General features: G+C 34.9%; 1 pseudogene; it reads right to left on the minus strand.

Annotated features, from left to right (window-relative positions):
• Nucleotides 1-11,170: 11,170 nt before the first annotated feature.
• On the minus strand, nucleotides 11,171-11,644 carry LOC144256057 (large ribosomal subunit protein eL24 pseudogene; annotated as a pseudogene).
• Between the last annotated feature and the right edge of the window lie 6,175 nt (nucleotides 11,645-17,819).

The raw sequence follows: 17,819 nt of genomic DNA on the forward strand, positions 1-17,819 counted from the left end.
TATAACCATATATTCTTTTGGATATTTGATTTTAAGAGAGACTAGGATGAAGGGTCAGAAGCTTGGAAGAAAAAAGCTATTGGTATGATTGTATAATTCCCAGGTGTCCTTATGGAGAATAAAATTGACACTTTCACCCCAGGCCATCTGTTCCAGACTACAACAATACATCTCAAGTAGGGTACATGACAGTCTCTTGGAGAGCTCACTCAAACTCAAGACTTCTGGGCCTCAACTCAGAGTGTCTGACTCAGGGCCCAGGGGTGGCCCTTCTTTATTTCTTACAAGCCTCCAGGGTTTGCTCAAGGTCCTGGTCTAAACACTTCCAACTGATGGCCCTGGTCTAGAAATTTCAGGGGCAGTGGAGGTGACATAAGGTCCTCCTTGGGTCCAGTATTCACCTTCTTCCCTAGCTCTTTTCCCAGTGCCCTACAGAGAAACCTACTGTAGCTCCTACTTAGATCACACCTGCATATGGCCATGATAAATTGGGGCACGTGGGATCTTTCACTCTCATGGGCCTTCCACAGTTTCAGATTTTTTTCCCTGAAGACTGCAAGCCCTATCTCTGTACTTTAAACACTATCTACATATCAGGTTTTAGAATCTCATCTTTTGGATTGTTGATTTCCATGTGAATTTTAGAACATTGTTTACTCTTAGAATTCCACACTGCATTTTCAGGATATTTTATCCAGGACTTTGTGGACACAGGATGTTGCTGATGACAATGGGATTCCTCTTTTTCCCTTTTATGAAAGGAAGCTACCAGTCTGGGACTAACTCCTCTCCTGAGTATCAAGGAGGAGCCAAACATATGGGCCCTTTTGGGTTCCTAGGACTACTCTGAAAAATAATACTTCCTGGGTGTCCTAAAAAATCAATTTATTGTACCACAGTTGTGGAGTCTATGAGTCCAAACTGAATTATTCTAAGGTATCTGCTCTGAAAGGTCTAGGGGAGGATTTTTCCTTGTCTCCTCTAGCTCTCAGTAGTTGTAGGAAATCCTTGGCATACCTTGATGTATAGATTCATCTCTCCTTTTTCTGTCATCATTATCACACATTGTTCTCTCTGCACAGGTATACTTGTCCAAATTTCCAGTTTTAAGGTCATGAATCATTAGATTATAGCCCACTCTAATTGACTATGGACGCATACAACATTTTTATGTGCAAAAACCTCATTTCCATATGAGATAATAAGCTGATATGCTGGGAAGGACATGACTATTCAACCCAGAGCATGTATTGAGCACTTAATGTGCCCTATTCCCTGTATTTCCCATGGCAGCACTGTGTGGTACACACAGGCATCACTCACAGTGAATAAACTAGGATATGAAGCTCAGTAAAGTTGTGCTCCAGCCAGAAGCAAATGGAACACACAAGGTTGTAGTCACAGTGTAGCTGTAGCATTGGTCCACCTGTCCATTGAAAGAATCAAAGGGCAAATAATCTTTATAATATGTGGATACTAACAAATAATCAGGAGGGAGAAGGAAGAATACACCCCTGCACCTGTGTAGACATGAGACTGCTTCCCAGAAATAGTTCCAGAGTACTTCAAATCTTTTAGTAGCTTCCTCTTTGAGAATCTTAGCAGAAATTGATGCATAAAATAACAATGCTCAAATTTACTCATCAATTATCCCAAAGGTTACAATATTACTCTTCTAAATTTAGATTACTAGAATTTCATTGAACATTCTATGTGGGTTTATAGTATGGAATTTAAAAATATTTTCTTCACTATTTAGATATATAAATGACAGTGGAGTGAATTCTGAAATATTATATATATACACATAGAGTATAGCATGAAACTTATTCTAATTAGGATCCAATTCTTATGGTTGTAACATGATATGGGGCTTCACTGTGTTTATTCATAGACGAAAATAGGAAAATTATGTCTGATTCATTCTGTCTTTTCTATTCCCATTTCCTCTACCTTCTTTTATTCCCATCTGTCTAGTCTAGTCAATTTATATTCTTCCTTCTCCCCCCTGATTATTTGTTAGTATCCACATATCATTAAAATTATCTGGCCTTTGGTTGATAGGGCCTATTATGCTGATTTTATGTCCTTTAGGTTTATACTGAGAAGTGGGATAACTTGGTCAAATGGTGGCTCCAATACAAGTTTTCTGAGGAATCTCCATACTGCTTTTAAATATTGGTTGCACCAATTTGCAGTCCAACCAGCAACGTATAAGTGCACCTTTTACCCACATCCTCTCCAACATTTCTTATTACTTTTATTCTTGATAATTGTCATTCCAACTGGAGTGAGACAGAATGTCTGTGTAGTTTTAATTTGCATTATTCTAATTTGTAGTGATGTTGAACATTTATTTCATATATTTGTTGGCCATTTGCATTTCTCCTGTGATGTGCCGGTTTAGTTCCTTTGCCCATTTGGTGATTGGAATGCTTGCTTTTACAGTGTTAAGTTTTCTGCTTTCTTTATATATCCTCTAGATGAATGCTGAACTTGATGTGCAGGTGGCAACAATTTTTCTCCCATTGTAGGTTCTCTTCACATGCTTGATTGTTTTCTTTGCTTTAAAGAAGATTTGTAAGTGGGCAACTCATGTCCCACTTGAAGCAATTTAATAATAAATGATACATGGAAAGCAAAATATAAATTACATGTGTGTCACGCTCATTTAGAGAGTCATAATACCTTCAAGAGATTAGGCCAGTGATAATCCTATTTAAAATCATGAAAGTAGGTTCATAAAATGTAGGACCTTCAGCCAAATCCCAGTTTCAGTAAGTCATAGAGTACAGATAGAAACCTAGTTCTGCACTGTTATTTGTGTTTTCCCTGAGCCAAGCTGTAGTAACAGGCCCAAAAATCTAATGAATTCAGTTTGTTTGAATAGAGATAATAAGACATTCTTATTAAAACCCAGTGGCCCAGATAATATGATGGTTTAGCATTATGTCCTCTTTGCCAGTATTAGATGTTGACAATTTAAAATATTATTTAGAATTCATCATTGATTTTCTAAAAACAGATGTTTGGGGTGGGTGAGGTAGGGAGAGAGGCTCTGCTTGTAATATATAAAAAAAAAAACTGCCTCATTCAAAAGTTGACAGATATAGCTGAAGGATGTTAGAACAGTCAGTGAAAGAACTGAAAGAACTCACAAGTAAGCCTGTATTCTCATTTCAATTGATATATATATATACACACACACACATACATATATATATATTAATACAAACTGTCATTTGTTTTGCCTGCTTTATTCCCCCTTTTTTTTTCCATTTTGCCATCAGAAGAAAAAATAAAGAAGAAAATGCATTAAAAAGACACAGGAACAGATAAGAGAAGCAAAATCGTAAGACCACAGCTTATGGAAGAGTAAATAAAAAGGGTCTTCTCTCCTGTGCCTTATATCTGGGAATGATTTTATTGTGCTCCAGAGTAACAGGTTTATAACTAGACAGGGCTCCTCTCTCTGTGAATTTCTCCACTGATTAACTTTCCAAATGATCACTAAATTTAATAGAAATCAGTCAGTGGGTAGTTCAATAAAAGTTTGTGGTGCATGAAGTGCCTCTTATATAAAAAGATAAGAGGTTAGGAGATGGTTAAAACACCACTATCAGAATTGTTCAACATCCTTCATTCAGAGCACATGATGAAACCAAAACTAGTATCTGGGAGGCACCTGACCTTTGTCCAACAGCTGGCAAATAGTACCCTCCTAGGAGTAATAAGAATGTTTGAAGTTCATTTTGAAGTGTGAGGTTCCAGATTAGTTGGTAAAATGATCCGTTGCTTCAGGGAGAAGAAAAAGATGGTCTGCTGCATTCTAGAGGTGGTGCATCAAGAGTTGCGTGGGTTCATGATTCTTTACACTCTGTAAATGGTGTGTGAGCATTTTGTGAGCTTGTTGAGCACTTATGAAAGTAAATACAATGCCTTGCTGTACCTTTTGATCACTACCACCCTTCAGAGTTGCTACAGGGTGTAAGCACTACATAATCAGTGTTTCTTCACAAACCATTATCTGTATAAAAGGGCTACTTTGAAAATAGAAAAGAATTATTTGTTGAAACATGAACCTATAGACATGATATAAAAGGGAGTTTTTAAAAAGGAATTTGGAGTCATCATCAGTGATAGAGAAGACTGGCAGACTCCAGATGTTTCCAGATACAGGTCCAGGCTCCTCATTACTGGAAAATGAGTAGTCAGGAGATGTGAATTAATGGGAAAGAAATCAGGTTTACTGAAGATCCAGCACACTGATAGAGGGAGGGGGGCTGTCATCCTCATAGTGTCCTCTTGGGAATCTCAGGGACACAAAGGATTTTTTTAGGGAGAGAAAGATGGGATTGTGAGGCAGTGGGAGAGGTTTCTCTAAGCAGAACTTTTGTCATTGAGGGTGTGTTTCCTTTTCTTTCTTTCTGAATGGACCATCACGATGGAGCTTGACTTTCTTGGGCTAGTACCTATACTTTTTTTGAATCGACATATTTCTTTCTGCATCGTAAATGTCACAGAAATTTGCTTGTTTTGTGTTGGTATATAGCTAAAGACTAAGAAGAGGCATGACACATTCTGATTTTATCTGAGAATCACCAGATGTTCTGGGTTTTGTAAATCTAAAGGAACATTATACAGCAGTTCACATCTTAATCAGTTAGCCACAGCTTCTTTCCAAAATTTAGAAACCTGAGTGGAAGAGAGGGTGTAACTCTGTGGGGGTGCATAGGGAGGAAAGCTGAAGTAACTACCTAGGACAGCTCCCAGTGGTGATGTCCTCCCCACCTTTTTCTTTTTCTTTTTTTTTTTAAAGAGGGAGAGAGAGAGAGAAAGAGAGAAAGAGAGAGAGAGAGAGAGAGAGAGAGAGAGAGAGAGAGAGAGAGAGAGAATTTTTTAATATTTATTTTTTTGTTCTTGTTGGACACAACATCTTTGTATGCGGTGCTGAGGATCGAACCCAGGCCTCACACATAGCAGGTGAGCGTGTTACCGCTTGAGCCACATCCCCAGCCCCTCCCCGCCTTTTTTATTGATTTTTGTTAATGAATCCAGAGGAATACAGAGGCACTTTATCATACAACTGAACTTATATATTTTTAATTTTAAAAACATTTTTGTTCCAGTCTCTCAGTAAGTTGTTGAAACTTGCCTCAAATGAATAGATGAGGTGACAAGTATACACCACTGCACCTGGATAAGGGTGGCAACTGTTACACAGAAGCAGTCCTTATTTTTATTTTTTAATATATTGTTATTAAAATGTTTAAACACTCACAAAAATATAAGTATGTGCAATACCATCCCACCCTTTTCTGTTATCACACTGTTTAAAAACTTATCTCTAAAGTACTAAATATGGAAGGATAACTCTTGACCAGGCCAGCATATGATGAAATGTACAGTATGGATTAAAAAAAACAAACAAACAACTTTTAATTTAAAGAAATGTACAAGCTTTTGAATTTTTCTGAAAATGAACCTTTTTTCATATGTACTTTATTATGTACTTTATTATGGATAGAAGAGGAACAATGTAAATTACAAGAAGAGCTCATGGAAAAACAGGAGGTGAACTTTTAGCAGATTCTGGATGGGGTAAATACAAATGACATTTAATCTCAATTTAGTAAGAATTAAAAACTTTCTGTTTCATGTAAGCAGGGTTACATTCCCAAGAGCCTGGACTGTGGTACCTGGAGTCTTCTGTACCATCCTGGATGACTTCACGTGCCAGCCCAACCCCATCCTGGAAGGGCATCCAACAGCAGGTAGGGAAGGCTCTAGGGTGACCAGGGGGAATGGGAGGTGTTTCATTATTTATCAAAAGAAGTTCCAGGGGACCAGCACTGTGTTGCTGAGGAAGGTTGGGGTGAGAAGGAAATGGGGAAGGGGAGACCTTTGAAGCCTGTTCAGGGGTTCTGTGCAGAGCAGAGGAAGTGGAGTCTGGGTGTTTGTTGGGGGCAGCAGCTTTTCAGAGGTGATAGCATGCCAAGCTTGGGAACTGGGAGGGCTTCAGGGTGTGGGAAGCACACCTGGACTGGAATAAAGGAGAGATTTCTTACATAAATAAGTGTCATAAAGTGGTGTCATTTGAAGTCAAGGTTCAGAACATGAGTTGCCAGTGGTTGTGTTTCCTCTGAAGAAGAACTTGCAGGTTTTTAGTGCAGGTCTGTACTTCACCTGATTAGTCTCAGGAGTGGTTATTTTCTTCTTCACTGATCGTTCATCCCAGTTCAACAGAATGGTATCAAACCACTCTTTTTTATGCTTCTGAATTCAAAGCTAAGTTCCATTTTTCATGTGTGTGTGTGTGCGCATTGGGATAATTACTACACTAAGATATTTAGGTGTTTGTAAAATAGGAGAATATAAGATACTATCACAGTGTTAAGGAATAGGGAAATAAGGGAAGCACTATCATAAACATCATGCTAAATTTAGCTGGAAATCCAAATGTGAAGCCTAGAGATGTTTTGTAGAAAGCAATAAAGTTAAGCAAATAGAACATCAGTTCTTGCCACAGTCTGGCTGGGCACAAAATCATGAGCCACTCAAACAGGAACAAACTTTATTTTTTAAACTCCCGCCAATGCCCTGTATGCCCCCAGGAAATACACCGACCCACACACACGCGACATTTTCCCAGACACACAAACCAACAGGAAATCCCTCTTCCGGAATTCCCTCCTACCGCACTTCCCCAACCAATGGGAACTCTCCAGGAGTCCCATAGCAGGCAGAGGTGGACAGCAGGGGTCTAATATTCATTTGAATGCAGATCTTAACATAATCATATCATCTCAATGGCTTGCTGGTGTCACCTTTCAACCAAAAATGCCAGCATTATTACTACTTGGCTATGGCTCTTAGCAAGTTCTCTTGCTGCTGAGGACAGAGTAGAAGGCAATAGTTTACACACATATTTTTAATAAATTCAATAAAAATTCTTTATTTCAAGAGAAACTAATAAAACAGGCTGTGGTAGAGGAAACTGTCATGTTCAACTTTTTAAACTGTCTTTCACACATCTGTGACCAAGAAGGGAAAATGACTATTTCCCATGAATAAATTCAGTAATAACAGAAAGTCTTCTCAGATAAATGGCTACACTTTGAATAATGCTGCAGTATTCATTAACTCTGATGCCTCAACTAGAATAGTCACTCAGTGCCTGAAAGACTCATGGGTACAAAGTAGGTACCAAGGGCTTTGAATTTTCTTTAAGAAAAATTTTCTTTTTTTCCCAGCTTTGGCCATCCTGATATCAATATATGGATTCAGATATTTGGGGCAAAGTTGTACTCTGATGATCCAATTACCTTTCTCCTTTAAAATTACAAAAGAAAATTTATTGAAAATGCTTACTTTAAGAATAGAGGAAGGAGAATAGGGAGAAGGAGAAGGGAGAGAAGAGGAGGAACTGGAGCCTTAAATGGAGTAAATTATGTCCCATGCATGTATAATCATGTAAAAAAAACCCAACTATTATGTACAATAATACAAACAAAAAGTATATATGTAGAGGCTGAAGTTGGGACTCAGTAGTAGAGCACTTGCCTAACATGTATGTGGTACTGGGTTTTATTCTCAGCTCCACATAAAATAAATGAATAAATAAAGACCCATCCAAAAAAAAAAAAAGAAAGAAAGAAAATGCTTACTTTACCTGAACATCCAAAGTCTGTTGTCATTCATTAAATGGATTTAAATTGTCTTTGAAAAACATTTTTTCTTTAAAGTTTTCAGTGAACAACATCATCCTTTGGTTTTGCGGTAAAAAATTAGTAAAAATTCATTTGAAAGTTCAAATATTTTTCAAGAAAAGACAAAATAACTTTAAATGATCATAAACTGTTTTTATTACAGGAAAGTCAGTAATGTGATAGAAAATAATTAGGTTTTTATTGCTGTTATCGTGTTTTTTTTTTCTTCTTCTTCTTCTTTTTGTTCTGTTCCTAGCAAAACAATGTAAGGCCTCTCACTATACCCCAGATATGTATGGCTTGGTGTATGAGTATAAATTTTTATAAACCTCAAACTAATGTTTCATGTGAGTGTGTATAATCTTACAATATATTTTTCACGTTTTTCAATTGAAAACAATTTAGAGTAATGAAACCCTATATAAATGGATATGCCTACTATAGAGCTTTATTTTCCAAATGACTAGTTTCTGAGAAGTAAATATGGAGGGTGAACTGAGACATTTTTTCTTAGAAAGAAATCAAGGAAGGGATGGAAAATGAGAAATAATAAGAAAATAACCAATGAAATGAGGAAGATAGAAAGTAGACAAGAGAGAAAGGAAGGAAGAAATTTGACTAATAATTTTTCTCACTTGGGAATGGAGATAGGTTAAAGCACCTTCTTCCTGAGGGAGCCAGTTTTTCTTCCAATTTCCATTGTAGTCTATATTCTCATTTTCTCACCTTCATCATATTGAATATTTAGCAGATATACATTGTCATTTTGAACCAATCTGTGCTTGAAGATAATTTCTTCAGCTACTGTACAGTCCAGCTTAGCCATGAGCAGGTAGTTTAAGAACTGTGAATAAAAAAATGTTGATGCCAATCTTGCAGGATTTTCTCTTTCCCATTCTAGAAACCAAAACGAGAACCTCTTTTCTGTAAACTTGTCTGAGAAATGTAAGGGAAGCTCCTGACTGGCCCTGGTCATATCCAATCTACGAAATATTGTTGTGAGCATAATGGAACTGGATCTGGAAAGATATGACTCACAGACCATGTTATCTGTTTCTAGTAGGTTAGTGTTAGTAACTACCAAGGCTCAGAATTGCAAGATATACATGGTAAGTGTTAAGTTTTTTTATAAAAATTCAGAGAGATTATGGAGCTCTCAGTATCACCAAATGCCTATTATTTTTCTGATCAATAGGACTGTGTTTCTCAGTAATATCACCCACAATTTATCTGCCCCTTAATATGTATCAGCAAAGCCCTTTACTTGGACTATCTTCATTTATTTCAACCAGAAGTATGTTGGGTAAGAAAAAGAAAGTCATCTCATTTTATAGGTAGCATATTCTAAGTAAGGTGGACTTAAAAAAAAATAACAGATAATTTTCTCATGAATATGAGTTTAGGATAATAAGTTTAGAACATCTTTTCCTTAGTATTAAATGATTTACTATCTATGGATCAGAGTGATAAATAATTATTTTTATTGATGTATAAGCATCTTTTTAATGTAAGATACTAGTTTATTCACTAAGGGCTTATGTTCACTGTTCTCTAAAAAGATAATTAAAATAGAAAAAATAGATTTTCTTGACTTTCTTGTTGGAAAAGATCAGCAACACTTCTCAGACAAATATACAAAAAAAAGATAAATAAAAGAAAAAGAAAGAAAGAAAGAAAAGGTTATTGGAAATTATTAATTCTCAGTACAAATTTTATTGTTGAGGGCCAGTCCTAGGGTCAGATGTTTGAGGGTTAGGAAAATCACGAAGCCTTGTTTGATTGTTTTAATGAAAAGACTTTATTTTAAGGAGAATTGTAGATTTACAGAAAAATGAATCACATAGTACCATGTTTCCATATACCTTCCCTATTTAGAGTTTCTACTATTTTTTGTGTATTTTACTGAGAAACATTTGATGTAAGTACAAAATCAAAATATTTTGCCAATAGTGATGGTACTAAATAATTATTAATGGCAATAAATAGTTTAGTTAATATTAAAAATTAATTTTACAGTTTTTAAAGCATTGAGAAAGAATAATGTCAATTTTCACCATGATGGCATCTTACAGAGTAGATTCACCATGCCAGAAGTCCCTGTTCTTCACCTCTTTAACATCTACTCTGCCTGATTTCTTGGCAATGTTTACCATTTTTAGTGTTTGACTTTTCCAGAATGTCATAAATTTGCAATCACACAAATATGGCATTTCAGACAATATATTCTTTCTTGCAATATGTATTAATGATGCCTCCATGTGTTTTCATGTTTGATAGTAAATTTCGTTTTATTAAATTTTCTGAGTGACCCTCCAGTGTTTGGATGTATCAAAGTGTTTACATTAATAACAGGTAAATGGCTACTGAAATATTTCTTAGCTGCTTTCTTTTCTTGGCAATCATGAGTGAAGAAGCTGTGGACATTTTTATGTGGGTTTTGTGGACACTTATATGGGGACATAGCTTTCAATTACACCGAATTAACACTGATAAATACAATTAGTGGGCCATATTAAGTGTATATTGTGATATTTAAGAAGCTACCAAACTGTCTTCCAGAGTTGCTGTCCAATTTTGTTATCTCAATAGCAGTGGATGAGAGTTCCTCTTGTTCCCTAACTTTGCCAGCTCTTGATATTGTCAGGTATAAAATTCTATAAAATTTTATGTGTGTTTAATTTGTAATTTTTTTCTCCCCAAACCTATTTATTATACCCAACAATTAGAATAATGCCTGAATTTAACATGCACCAGCAAGAAAATTAGTAATGCATTAACTTGGATATTTGGGGATGAAGAAAATATTGACATCCACCATAATTTTACCTTGAGAAAGCTTGTTTAAGGCATGGCTTAAGCATTGTTGTATCCTTGCAACTCAGCACAGGTGGGCAGATAATAAAGACATCTATAGAGTACAAGCCTGTTCACAAATTATAATATTTTTCTTATCACATTACACATTCATTGATCATCAGGCAACTGAGCAATTTTATTTTATTTGGCACAGTTTTGTCAAAAGTCCTAGCTCAACAAACTACTCTGGGAATAGGTAAAATATACTCTTATTCAGTGTCCCTGGTTTCAGAGACAGAATAATATAGCCAGAATAGAAAGGGGGATGCTATTTTCTGGGAGCAAGAGATTAATATAGCTCTTAATTTTGGGCACTATCAAATCACATAATAGCTAATCGTGGGAGAACGGGGGGTCCCAATGTATAAGTCAAACCCAATAAAAGACAAATGTGCCTTTCATGGATAGAGAAATGACAGGAAAAGAGCATTTGAATAGTCAACTTGGATTAAATCTATGCAAGATTCCACTACTTTCAGTCTGTGTAGTGTGTCCTAAACACATCAAAGCAAAGCTAGCATTCAATCATACTTCTTTATTGCCTTATTTTAACATTTCTCCATTTAAAAGGGTTACATCTTTATTTTAAAATCTGATCTGCCAATTTAGCATTTTCCACCAACTCAGGGAGCAGAAAATTTCTCAGGTTTTACACTCTTTTTCTGAGGTGCTGCCTTTGTGGGAGTCTTAGCAGCAGCCATTGCCATCATTTTTAATGCCTGCTTAGCCTTTTTTTCCTTCCTTGGCAGCCCAAGGGCTTGCTTTCATTGAGCCTTTTAAACTTCTGGTTTCTGATTCCTCTTGGCCATGATATCCGCAAGGGATGCAACAGTGATGGCCCTCTGAAATTTTGCTTCATGTTGAGTTCTCTTCTTTTGAATTTCTTCTGACTGGCCCTTTTTGTGCTTTCTTCTGTAGAGGACATTACAGTTTATCTGCCAAGGATTCCTCTTGGATAGGAAAGCTGACTCACATTTTGCATTAAGAAATTGGAATACCTTTCTGTCAGTCCTTGCATAGAGACTCCTGTATATGGGATATATCTTGTACCCGCTAAAACTTCACAGCTTGACCTTCATGGTGGTGACTGATCTGTAATTTCTTAATGAGATATAATATACAGCATCTTTTCCTATGCTTTCCAAATATATAGTTTGTTTTTCTGAGAAATATATTTATTTCTTTCATTCAAATTTAAAACAGTTGTATTAAGGATAATACTGAAATACAATAAACTATACATATATAATTCATACATTGTCATGTTTGCACATACCTATTTACCAGTGTAACAATAACCACAATCAAGTTTTTAACATTGATAGTTTATGCAGATGGTTCTTGGTGCCCTGTTATATTTCTACCTCTTGTTTCCTCCTCCAAGGGGGTGGGGGACAAAATAAAACAAAAACAAAAAACAAAACAAAACAAAACAAACATAAAAGCCATACTGACTTTGTATTGTGATACATGATACAGTAAATTGGAAATCACACAAATTAATTGTCAGAGCTTTAGTCTGCATAGACAGTGATCTTGGAACTAAGTTTGAGTCATCCCTCAAACTTAGTTTACTCATCTGTAAGATCAGAAGTCTTCCAATTAGGAATCATGATACTGGAAAGATAAGGACAAAGTGAATAATGAATCAAGAATACTGCCTGACACAGAGAAGGAACTTGATTTCTGGTATCCAGTTTTACCATCCATGCTTTAGTTTGGTGATGCAAAATACACTATAAATCCATAGTTTCTTTCTTTTTAGTTTATTTTATTTGTTCTTTTTAAATATGCATAATGATAGAATATATTTTGGCATATTATACATACATAGAATATAAAGCATTGTATTTAGGATTCTATTTTTGTGGCTCTACATAATTCAGTTACTCCAGTCATGTGTTCAAATACAAGGATAAGAAAGTTATCAATTCCATAGCCCAATTCTGTCACCTTTAGCTACAATTTTATAGACTCCAGTGTTTTAAAGATTTTTTTTTCCTTATTGGTGTTATTGAGGTTGAATTCTCATAAAAGAGCCCATCAAAAATAAGTTAAGTACCACTTTTGTGGTATAATTACCACAATTATTTTGATTTAAACATTTTAATTACTGAAAATAAATTATATAATAAGTTAATCAACCACTCACTTAAATGGCTTCCAAGCCCCTAGCAACAAACGCTCTCCTTTCTAACTCTATGATTTCCAAATTTTGAATATTTAATATAAATGTAGTTATAGCACAGGTGAAATTTCAAGTCTGATTTTGTCTACTTTTCTTCATATTTTTGAGATTTTTCAACATTGTCACTTGTATCAGTATTTCATTTTTATTGCAGAATAATATTCAAACATATATATGGATGCTATATAGAGATACATATTTCTTCATATGAATATATCTATATGTACTTGTGCTTATTCAGACAATAATATATATATATATATATATATATATATATATATATATATATAGACACATTTGTTTACATCCTTAATGAAAATTTGGATTTTCACATATCTTCTAGTGGAAATGGTGATGTCATTGATATTCATGTTCATGTGTTTGAATATCTGTTTTCAGTTCATTTGAAAATATAGCTAGAAATAAAATTGGTAGGTCATGTGGTAATTCTATGTTTAAAATTTTAGTAATCATCAAATTCTTTTCTATACTTACTATAATATTTTTTATATTCTGAACAGAAGTGTGTGTGGCTTCTAATTGGTTCACATGGTGTCCAACACTTCTATTTTTAAAATAATGTCGGCATACTATTGTTCATGAAGTACTTTTTCATGGTATTTGTTGTATTTCTGTTGTTCAGTTTGTTTTTGTAGTAGTTTTGTATAGGGAAGTGAACCTCTAAGGTGGTCCACCAACGAGATCCATCTTCTACCTGTTGTGTTCAAAGAGTCTCACTAATTTACCCATAGTTTCCACATACTTGCAATACTACTGCAGACTCCTGAGTAGCTTTGATATGAACATGTGCATATTAATAGACAAAAAAGAAAAAAAGCATCAATATTCCTCTAATAGAATTTCACTGAAAAAATATCAGGAACTTTAAGGCAGGAAGACAAAAAAATAAACCAAATATGAATGTCTAAGATACAGAGTACATAAAAATTTACATAAAAAGTTCATAAAACTTTATGATATGCAAATGGTGTAAGATACAATGAAAATTAATTCAAATGTTGAAAAAACTGATCCAGATACAGAAAAAAAAATCCACAAGCTATTTGTTATCTATTTAGATAAGATTGTTGTAATAGAAACTTTTAATTCTATTTTATTGATTTTTATAAGAGGGAAAATTTTCTGAAATAGATATTATTATTTTAATAAGAGTGACAAAGTTGCTTTTGATCAGTTTTGTCAGAAGCAGACTTTTTTCTCCATTTAATTTGAATAGATTTATTATTTAAGTGTCAGCATAGATCATCACCAAAGGACTGAGAATGCCATCACCATTGATACCAAGCCTTTGAAGACATCTCAAGATGAGATAACTTCCTCACACTACGCTTATTAACAGTAAGATGATGGAGTTCAAACAATGCTGGATGTCAAAACACATCATGGGCAGCAGAAGAGTGTGAGTGGCTCTTTTTTCTGAAGAACTTTATGGAGAAAATCTGGAGCTTTGAAAAAACACGATTGTTGTTTACATCTATGACAGATTATTATTATGTATCTGCTTGAAAGAACCATACAGTCTCAAAACTAGAGATCATTGAATGCCATCAATGCAAAATAGATGGTCCTGTGCTTGTAGTTCATGGGCAGAAAGGAACAGTGGTCAGTGAGAAACAGAAGACCAGGCTGCCTTTAATTTGGTCTGGCCACAGTAAAAAAAAAAAAAAAAAAAAAAAAAAAAAAAGGATTCGTATAGGTGGAGATGGTGAGGATTAATAAGAAAACAATTAGCCACTGGATGGTATTTGTGGTTTTTAATTTGAAGCAGCCCAACTACGAGCCACTGAGGTAGATGGTGATGGCCTAAAGCACAGCCAACATGTGGGTGGTGCAGGTGGAGAGTCCCCTCATGACCTTGGCCAAGAAGACAAGCACTTTGCATTTGAACTGACATGTACTGTCCTACACTTCTCCAAAATCTATAGATACCAAAAGTCCCATGTGTAAGGAGTATGAGGATGTTTGTTACAGCCATGTGGGTGATTGGGAGGTCAGTAATCCTGGGTTTGGGTCCCACAAAACAGTGACAATGTAAAGGCAAAGCAGAAATGTGTCTGCTGAGAGTCCAATGCCAGCTTGAGGATAGAAGGTATTTCTTATGGAAATACAACTGAAATATTTGTTCATCTTTATCTGGATTCTTGGAAGAAAAATAGGAGTATTTGATTGCAGCAGGATTTTTATTGACATGCTTTCAGTCAATCTATTACCCTCTATATAAAGCAGGATTTTATTCTTGATCTTAATTTCACATCAAGAGCTTCAGTGGCCTACCACAAAGAAAGCCCTTGTTGCAGCTCAAAAAAAATGAAAGAAAGAAAAGGAAATAAAAAGTAAGTAAAAAATAAATTTTAACTCAAACATACCTCATTCTTCAGAGTAATATTTTTGTTTATTTCTGTTTACCTCATGAAATTGCTCAGATCTTACGCTTGTCTTTGAGCCTTTATACATTATGTTTTCCTTTGTATCATAAGTTATATTATTTAATGGTCAGTATTTTTTTTTGATTTTTAATCTTCCCTGCATATTTCTTAAAATTAAAGATGGTGTCTTATTTTGCTTGTACCTACAGTATCTGAAGTACTTTTGCTTACATAAAATTTATTTACCACAAACTGTGGATTTCATGTTTGGATAAGCAGAAATAGAAATATTGGGCTGGGGTTGTAGCTCAGTGGTTAAGTGCTTGCCTAGAAAGCATGAGGCACTGGGTTCAATCCTCAAAACCACATAAAAGTAAAATAAAGGTATTTTGCCCATCTACAAATAAAAATATTTTTTAAAACAATATAGGAATCTTCTAGGGAAATGATCCCAACATGCCCATTTCCAAGTGTTTTTTTTTTATTTCAAATGCTTAATTTTAAGTTTACAATATTTTTTGTTCATCCACATGACCTTCATTTAAATCAGATCCTATCAATTTCAGAACCTATAACATTCAACCTGTAACATTGCAGTTATCTATCACCAATGAAAAAAAAAAGAACTGTCTCCTATAAATAATTTTAAGAAAAATTTAAAAACTTGTGTTTGTATGATGCTGCAATATTTGTTATAGGACATTCCTTATATGATTTCCCTTACATCATATTCATTGAGGCACTGAAACACCTGGGGTACTGTTTCTTCTTTACAAAATCTGCCCCATGTTTTCAACTTAAAGTCACTCTTTTACCAATGACTGTATTTAGATAGTTGCTAACCAGTGTGAAAAGCATCTCCAATCTTATGATCTAGTTACCATTTCCTTCTTCATCTAAATAAAAAAAATTCCTGAAGGTTTTGGTTTATGTACCTTCATGAATAGGCAAATGTGACTTGATTGAAACTGCACTTGGAAAATATTTTTTTTAATTTTTTTATTTATTGTTTTAGTTTTTGGCGGACACAACATCTTTGTTTGTATGTGGTGCTGAGGATCGAACCTGGGCCACATGCATACCAGGCCAGCACGCTACCACTTGAGCCACCTCCCCAGGCCAGGAAAATATTTTTGTTAAAAAAATTAACTCAGAACACCATCATTCAAGATTTGAATGGAAAATAGAAGAGAAAATAGTTCGCATGAAAAAAATATATATTTTCACTAGGTTATTGTAAATTGCTCTTCTTCATTGCAGAAAATTTATTGAAATTATAATAAATCAATTTGTCATTTAAGTTTAAGAAGCACTTATATATTTAAAATAAGCAAGGGGCTCCTTTTGTCATTCAGTTGTACCATGCTTGCCTAGTACTTGTTTGGCTCTGTGTTCAATCTTTGGCACAACATTAAAAAAACTAATTAAAGATATTAAAAAAAATAAAATAAGCATTTTTAAAATTATTGGGTCTCTTATACATGACAGTAGGATGTATTTTGGTATAATTATACAAGAATGGAATATATTTTATTCTAATTGGCACCCCCACTTTTGTTAATTTACTTGGTGATGTTATTCACTGTGGTAGATTCATATATGTAACTAGTAAAGTTATGTCCAGTTAATTCTGTTTATTGACGATTCTCATAATTTTATGAAATATTTAAATGATTCTACATCAGTAAAGAATAACTCTAAATCTCATAAAATATCTGGGAGAAGAAAATAATTCAGCCTCTCTGCTGGTCTCAGCCATGGCAATCACATAAAAGAAGAACAAAGAGGCTTGCAGACAGGTAGTCAGAGACTGCAAAAAGTGTGCACTCTTTCTTCCCATTGATGGTTTATAACCTGCTGGAGTAAATCCCAGAGAGTTAAAATCTAATACTTAATGGCTAATGGATTCCAATTATTATGCATTGTTTTGAAATTTAAGTATATTCATGTAGTCATTGATACCTATTCAGGCTGTGTAATGACCACAGCCTCCACAGGAGAAATCACAAAAGAGATCCATCTCCCATCTACTTAAATGTTTTGGAAATATGGATATTTCCATGTCTTTCAAAACTGACAATGGGCCAGTCTATACTAGCAAGACTTTTCAGGTGGTTTGCAAAGATTGGTATATATGCAACATAACTTGGATCTCCTTTAACCCTCAGGCTCAAGGCATCTTAGAAATAATGCATGAGAAATTAAAGACCATGCTACAAAATAGAGGAAAAAATATACAAATCCCCTCTTGATGCCTTGAACAAAAACCTTGTTTGCTTTAATTTTTATTTCAATGTCAAAATCTTGTATAGAAACAGCAGCCCATTAACATTGGGTCCCCCTCTCAGTGACCTATGGTCTCTTGGAACGATCCTATAACTAATGCATGGGATGGTACAGGGATCCTCCTAAACATGAGTTGAGGGTTTGTATTTGTTAACAGGAGCCTCACCCCATCTCGATGCTTGCCATAAAAGTCAATATCTGGACCCTCAAAACCATCAATTAAAAAGATGAAGAAACTAACTCTGTAGAAAAACCCTGCAGGCATAAAATTCAACAATGCAAATGGACCCCACCTAAAGTAACCTGGGTAATATTAAATACCTTTACCAAGCCATCATACTGGCCCCTTTGTCTGGTGGCAACCTCATTCCTGGACCTATGATGGTGAACATA

This window comes from Urocitellus parryii, chromosome 7 (genome assembly GCF_045843805.1).
Source record: "Urocitellus parryii isolate mUroPar1 chromosome 7, mUroPar1.hap1, whole genome shotgun sequence".
NCBI lineage: Eukaryota > Metazoa > Chordata > Mammalia > Rodentia > Sciuridae > Urocitellus > Urocitellus parryii.